The following is an 8036-nucleotide window of genomic DNA, read 5'->3' as shown; positions in this document are numbered from 1 at the left end:
TAAAGCAGTGAGAACGTCATTAAAAAAAAGTTATGTCAATTTTGTTGACATTACATGACTGCTTGATTGTATTTGTTTGTGTTTTTAAAATTGTATTTTTATGTTTCCAGTCTTATTTTTAATATTTCTAAAGTACGGAAAATATCAAACGAAGAGATAACCAAGTTAAAGAAAAACAATGAAGAATTCCTAATCATACCGATAGTATTAAAGAATGAAGTCTTCAAAATTAACAGAATAACCGAACTCCACTACCTACCCCATAATGCGAGGTTTACAGTAATTATTCAACTTACATGAAGCAGTCAGAAAGTTTATTGAGATTTGAGAAATAAAGTTACACTCATAAGTAGCAAAGTAAGTACCTAAAGTCTAAAATATTAGCTATACTCCGCAGATCTTGATTTTCATAAGTAACAGCACCGGAGAAAAGGAAAAATATCTTTATTCCTACAAATAAGCTTTCACCTTCTTTCCTATATTTATTTCACATAGTTCTTTCACCGTGTAATAATACTGTGATCAATATTTTGTATGTAAACTTAAAATACAAATAGGATTAAGTAAATGTTTCTATTTATGAACTGTTTATGTAATTGTAATATTTATAATTGTGTTTAAATAATATTCTTTCTTTTTTCAGACAGTGGATGAAGAAGTGTGGGATTATGAGTGATTATTTCATTCTAAAGCAGACATAATCAAGTCTTGCTCACTATCATGAAAATTTACAATAACAATCAGCAAGAAAAACTTCAAGGGTACTGGCTAGGCTAACCAATTCATGGAATTCTGTTTGTATTTGAAATTATAAATAGCTATTGTAAAACAAAAGTTTCCCAAATAAAGATTTTGTAAATAATGGTTGAATTATTTTGAAATTACACTGCAATAATGAATTTATTGCCTGCGTCCAGCGCCTTTCTGCTACCATTATGATGTGGTCGGTCCACCTTGTGGGTGGACGTCCCACGCTGCGTATTCCGGTACCCGGCCTCCACCCCAGAACCTTGCTGCCCCATCGGGCAACATGGAAAGCATTGGGGGAGGCCTAAGTTCAGCAGTGGACGTCCTATGGCTGAGATGATGATGAATTTATTATAATGGAATAAATTGTACAAGATTATCATCCTGTCACATTAAAGCCCTTAAAAAAGACCACATGGAGGAATTAGATTGATAGTAATGTGGAATGTATGTATGGTATCACCATCAAGTTATAAAATTAGTAAAATTCATTTATTCTCATTGTTATTATAGCAAGTTTGATTACACATCCCACCCAATGCTAATTTCTGACAATGACCTTGCCACTGTTTGATGTAGACACAAGAAGCTCGGCCACATTCCGCCCCATTTTCAATAATTTTACAAGATTATGTACAGATGACAGTAGGTACTTAAATCAAGCTAAACACTGTGGGGTATCTCACGACATTTGCAACTTAATATGTATTGTCTGATGTACTGTTGACTGCCTACCTAAGTAGGTAAGTAATGGTTATTTTACAAGGTAGGTAATGTAATAATTAATATGTGGGTGGGACTGTGGGAGCACTAAGATTTTGCAGCTAGCGATTATAAACTGTCGCAAGATTCGCCTCACACTGATAAACTCTTGAACTAGAACTCAATCTCCACCTAGAAGTAAAAGTATCACAAAGGTGCTAGATTCCTTTCTTTGAATTTTACTAGCCTCAAATTAGTCGTAAAATGTCATTTACCATTATAAATGATAAATAAATAGAGTTAAAGTAGCTTGCAAAAAAGTTAATCTCCTATCGTCTTGCTATCGTGGGCAAGGATCGAGGACGATAAAAACACCACATCCTATCCTATCGTGATGTCAAAATATGATATAGTTAGCGCTTCATGTTAGGGCTTGCCAGGTTTATCACAAAAAAAAAAACAAATCTATCACTATCACATTTTGACAGATGACATGATAATTTTCGGGGTGCCATGTTAGCGCCGGTAGATAAAACGATATAGTGACGTCAAAATCGATATAACGCCGCGATAGCAGTTTATCACGGCGCGCATCTTAGCCCTGCTGAAAGATATTTGTGTGGATATGACTATTTAGCCACCCGGTGATCATAGTAAATCGTAATTGATTTCCAGCGTATCTTTTTTATGCTCTCGTAATTTAGCCCTACTTTGAACTAAAGCTGAAATAAAAGTAGCCGTAAACTTTATTTTAAGCAACTACTGGTTTCCGAATGGAGAAAGGGAAAGCCGTAATAAATTATTGGCTCGTTAATAAACCGCAGGATTTTGAAATCTTTTACTGAATGCAGTGCTGTAAAAATATACGAGCCATAAGAGGATTAGTATATTTACCACCTATAAAACAAATGTGTACGATCAGGCTAACAAAATCACCCCGTCGATTCTAATTTTCTGACATCAATGGCACAGGCAAGAGTGCCCTTCTTAGTAAATTTAGCCGATTTCAAAGGAGTCTAGGCGCCTCCAATTCCATTGAGTGACACACTCACATTGTCTGCGAGTCAGACATCCTAATGCAATAAGAAGTGCCAATAAGTAATCCCTTATTGTGATAAAGATAGAATAAAATATTATCGAAACCCTAATGCAATTTTTTTGCCCCTGATAGAGTCGTCATATTATTTCAGCTTCCTTTGAACTCGTATGAAAAATGAAAATCTTATCGTAGTCGCTCGCATGTCGTCGTAGTTAAACCCATAAAAACTGTTCTTAACGCCTGACACTAATAGCACAGAATATAGGCAGCTGAATGAATATGAAGATTTACCGTTTTATTTTTTAATAATTGCGAGTACCTACATAGCTGATTTGTATGCCAAACTTTCGTCCATTATTCATTGATTTTATTAATACAGGCAGCTTTTCCCAAGCAAATATGTCCGTTATTGTTAAGCGCTTTAAATTCATAACTCGGGAGGCAACGCATTTATAAAACTTGCAGGAGTAAGGTGCAATAATTTTAACTCATCTCCAAGCAAATATGAACCTTATGCGTGTTAAGTTTAGAGAGTGACGAGATTGAAAAGCGGGAGGGAAATAAATTGGGGCAGAAATTGTTTGACCTAACTTCAGACTAGGGCGACCTACATTTGCAGGTTAAACCGAAACCAACCCTGAAGAATTGGCCCCGGCCAGGGTTTATTGTGACCACCCTGCCAATTTGGTTGCTTTGTGACACAATGGGAAATGTGGAACAATCTGTTTTTGGAACAATGGTTTTGGCAAAGATATTATATAAAAACAAAAGCAGATATTATGTTATAAGCGCTCGCGCTGTGAATACTCAAATACGTCCCAATTGGGACGTCTTGTGTTTAGTCTTCGTGTGGCCTGCGTCGTGCGCAATCGCGTGTACCACACCGTAAGTTCCTGTGTTCTTACCAAAATAAATAAAAAATGCCATCGTGTGTGTTTCGAAAGTGTACCAATTATGACTCTAAAGTAAACAAAATACAAGGGATCTCTTACCACATGTGATTATGCAAAATTATTTAGTATTTATATTTTCAATTATTTATGCAAACAATCAAGACGCCATGCGCCATGTTCAAGTTAAGAAAGAGAAAGCGATCTTGTTTTGACGTTAGAGCGATAAGGATGCGTGCGCTGCGGACATAGATTAGTTAGTGCAGAATCGTTAAAACTATAGCTATCTCTTTCATTTGCGTGCTATTTCGTATTTTTTGTTTCACTTATCAGTTACATTTGTCAATGTGTGCAATTTGGAATAGCTCGGCACGGATTAAAATCGTAATTTCTATGAACGTAAACGTAACATATCTATAGTTCTATAATATCATTGGGTTTTGGCCTCAAATTGTAGATGGGTTAGATTCATATTTTTGGCTAGATCTAGTCTACTAGTACTATGTATTTGGAACTTTTTATGAGTTGTCTAAAAGCGGTTTTTCCTTGGCAACTCAGCTATCTATTACTCAATTTTAAAGAAAAAAAAAACACACTTTTTTTCTTTTTGGTTCGATATTACAATAATTGACTTTCAGGGCTTGTTTCTGATGAGAACTCTTAACTCTTTATAGCATATACTCGTAATAGTCTACTAAGTACATAGTAGTAAATACTTACATATTACTTGAAGAGCATTGTTCTACTATCATTACGCTATCTAGGTCATCCATGAAACTTTGTATTTCGTGGCTGAAATTGAAACTAAACAGACAGACGACCTGTTAAATGACATAAAGGTCATGAGAGGAATCTCTGCATTGCAGACGATCGCTGCATTCATCGAAATGCAATTACTTAGTAGTTTTACCGTCTTTGAAACACATTACTAACATGCAGACTTATTTAAAAAATGTTTAAGTTAGGTATATCAAACAGCTTCTGTGTATAACTTCGCCTGCGTTGTTTTTCGATCTATCCAAAAATTATTTGCAGAGCATCCCGCATTAAAAAAACAATTTGAAAGATGATTGATGGAGAATCTCTTATATCACTATTTTATGTATTCGTAGTACGTATATACTAGATTTGGAAAGTTTTTTTCTGATGTGGCCGCAAAATTTATTGAAAAAGCCTTCTTCCCAAAAGTTTTTCATTTAATACATAAGAATGTTCTTGAATGGAATGCTCATGTTCGAAGTCGCGTGGAAAAAGGTCTTTCACAATATTTGGTATTTTCTTTGCGAGGATTCCTCCGTTTATTGTCTTTCAAATACTTTTTATTTTAGTAAAGTTATACATATCACGCATACATGCAGCATTGCTAAGTTACCTACCTACTACCGTGTTATTATTGTTGATAATGATCATTTATCAATTTTAAATTCAAATCATTAAACACTGGAAGGCCTTTTCTGGCATTTTCATTGATTACCTAGAGTCCTAGACAAACTTTGTAGAGTTTGTACAATGACTACAACAGCACTTCAAGGAACACTGTTGGTGGTATCTTTTATAGTTGTAATAGAGCTGTGTTGCAATAAAAATTCGTTTTCTGGTGTGCTATCGATCTGTACTGTGCTACTACGAATAGATGAACACAATTAATTAGAATATAATGTCAGGCCGTGGGTAAATACTGTTTTGCAATAAAGTGTCAAAGTTACTACTAGACTACTATACTAATTTAGTTATAGACTGTAGAGTCTAAGCACTCCATGTATTGTTTGCTACATAAATATATCGGAAATGATTAAAGTGCATTATATTTTTCTATATCGAACATAGAATCAGCAAATAGAGGTCATTATCAACAGCTGGGGGGTTACGTGTCCCGCGCAGGAAGTATCACGGTTACATCTCATATCCTGAGTGTTGGTAAACAAGATCGAGTAGGGCTGTCTCGTCGATTGAGATTTATCGATGTTTCTGCTGACAATAGTGACTGAGTTTCTTGCGCTGCTTCTTCTCATCACCGTCCCATTTATTGTCCTGAAGCAGTGGTAGGGTTAATATTGGGACGTTTAAAACTGCTTTTTAAAAGCTTACTTGCATAAATAATTGAGTTTTATGAGCTTTTTTCCGAGACCAAGAACCCTAAAGCTTAAAGTAAAACTTTTACAATAAACAAGACGGTGGTCTACTCGTAGCTATTGAAATCAGTCCTAGGTCTGGTCTTGTATCACAGAATACTTGTATGTAATTTTAAGAAAAGAATGCCTGACTTCTGAACGTATACCTAAAAGTTTCAGAGAGGATTGCGCTGTCTCTATCATTGTACATTCTTTCCTTGTTCTCTGAAAATGCGTATGAGAGAAGAATAAATTTTATTCATGATTTTAATTTTATAAAGTAGCTCGTATCTACATTTACGAACTCTAAAAGACGAAGTATTTTAAACAATTTTACGACTTTTATACATAGAACATTTTTATATCTACAACCAATACGCTGTTTTCCATAATAAATTAGCTGTCTGACCATACCCATGAATAACGTATCACTTTAAAAGCAATGCTCTTTAGTTGGTACGCAAACAGTGTCTGGCTGTGTCCTGTAAAACCATAGGTATGGCTATGGCAGGGGATACGCCTGACGCACCCCTTTGAAACATGGCCGCGTTCACCATTGCCGTATCGAAATTCCCATAAGCGAACCGTGCCTGTCCGTGCAATTTCACAAAAATTAAACTTGTCCCCGCATATTTATTACCGCTAGTTTTTTTTGTATTCATTGTCCTAAAGGGAATTAAATTCCAGCCAGGGTAGTTTGAACGACTTGATATAATTTTATCGATTGTAGATGTCAACGAAGCAATCAACAGACATATTTTTTAAACAGTTGTTATTTCATATGTTGTTTTTGTTTGGTCTACGTCTGCCTCGTCTTGTTACAGCCTTCCCTACATCGCTATAATTTTCAAGACATGTAGTGCCTGTATGCAGTGTTGTGCAGTGATTATCTGATAAATGAAATTTATGGATGATATTCAATGGATTAAGATTTTTAAGCCTATCGTTCGTTCGCCTACAAATTCACTTCAGTTAGTTATGGGTCACAGTGATCCAATAAGCTCTACAATGCACCGTTACGGAGTTGTTTTAATTAACCTTTTAGCACTTTTTTAACGATAAAATGACAAAAAAAAAACACAAACTATCGATAGTGATATTGATCAACGTGACGCAGCACTATTTAGCCTATTACAGCCAACACAATAGGCGCGCTTATTTTGTCAACAGGCGCACGTGCGCTAGGCTAGCGCAGTTTACTGAACTCGGATTGACCAAGTATTGCCTTTTGTAAGCCGTAATAATCATACTAGTAAAGCTAAATTGATATTCCAACGTAACTTGCTATGGTCAGATTCGACCAAACTTTTATCCGAGAATAACTCCTGGTATAACTGGCACATTGACAGTTTTAGTATGGGAAATATGTCAAAAAGTTGAATAACTGACGATTTATCCTCAGATTAATATTTACTCATGTTTGATCGTCGACCACGCGACCAATGGTCGAATCCACCGTAAGTACGAGTAGTAAGGCCCTGATTCCACCAAAGAGTATAGAAGAGATGAGCTGGAATAACTAATTAAGTAGATTTCGTTATTTCCACAACACTTCTGCTCAGTTTCTGTACGGAAGTCAGATCCTCTCCGCTTTTAGTGGAGACCGGGCCTAATACTCTTGCCTAGAGTCAAGCAGTTGGCAAAACAATTAAAAAGCAATCAGTTTCAGCCTACTATGCGAATTAATACAATAGTAAACAACTATTGACTTTGCTTTGTATGCGTTTGCGAATCAGCATGCAACATGACGAATGAAAAAACAATAGGACATCCGTTGTCTGTCCATGGCACTATTTTAATTAGGTGCTTTGTCAGGTTTCCGTCGGCTTTTCATTGAATTTGTGATCATTGTGGAATTAAAACAATGTTCAATCCTTGAATAATGTCCCATTTTAATAATACATACTCTTTTTAGTCTTTAGTCTGAAATTCCTTGCAAAATGTATGAGATTTTCTTTTGCTACGAACTTGGACACACTGCTCTACCCCATATAAGAACTTCTTCCTCCATTGTTGCTAGCAGCCCATAGCAAACTGTATAAAAAGTTGAAATAAAACTGAATTTTTGCGCCATAGGTACTTCACCATCAGTCACTTATTAATCTCCACTGCAGGAACAAGCACGACCCTCTCTAATTTACCAGAGGCAAATGGAGGATTTCGCCTACAGTCCCCGCGCTGGCCAGACATGTTGGGGAGGCCATACTTACTGATTTCTTTTAAAACCTTTGGGTCATGCAGAGACATGAATATATTTAAGGGTTAATACAAACCTGTGTAAATTATGGCTCATAACCATGTTGTCTTTGGCACTATCGGTAGCTATGTAACCTGAAACAAAAATATACCTGTTAAAAAACATGAAAGAACCTTTTGATGGTAGGATAAATCTAAACGCTCTACAATAGAGTAAATTCTTGCTAAAACTAAAATGTATTTAGCAAGAATATTGCTCTATTAACCAAATTGTATAACAAGATGCAATAAACGGATAAGAATATAATAGTTACGTTACAAAAATGCATACAATTTCGTCAGATTATTCAA

The 8036-nt window shown here is 35.7% G+C and overlaps 1 long non-coding RNA gene across 1 annotated transcript in view; it reads right to left on the bottom strand.

Moving 5' to 3' along the window:
• Positions 1-1217: 1217 nt before the first annotated feature.
• The window catches only part of LOC135081631 (uncharacterized), a 93360-nt gene continuing 86541 nt past the window's right edge, over positions 1218-8036 (bottom strand). The window contains exon 2 of the long non-coding RNA XR_010259226.1: positions 1218-2053. This is a non-coding gene — a long non-coding RNA (uncharacterized LOC135081631). The remainder of the gene's footprint in view (positions 2054-8036) is intronic.

Source organism: Ostrinia nubilalis, chromosome 20 (genome assembly GCF_963855985.1).
Source record: "Ostrinia nubilalis chromosome 20, ilOstNubi1.1, whole genome shotgun sequence".
NCBI classification, from domain to species: Eukaryota; Metazoa; Arthropoda; class Insecta; order Lepidoptera; family Crambidae; genus Ostrinia; species Ostrinia nubilalis.
This window is presented reverse-complemented; position numbering and strand designations above follow the sequence as displayed.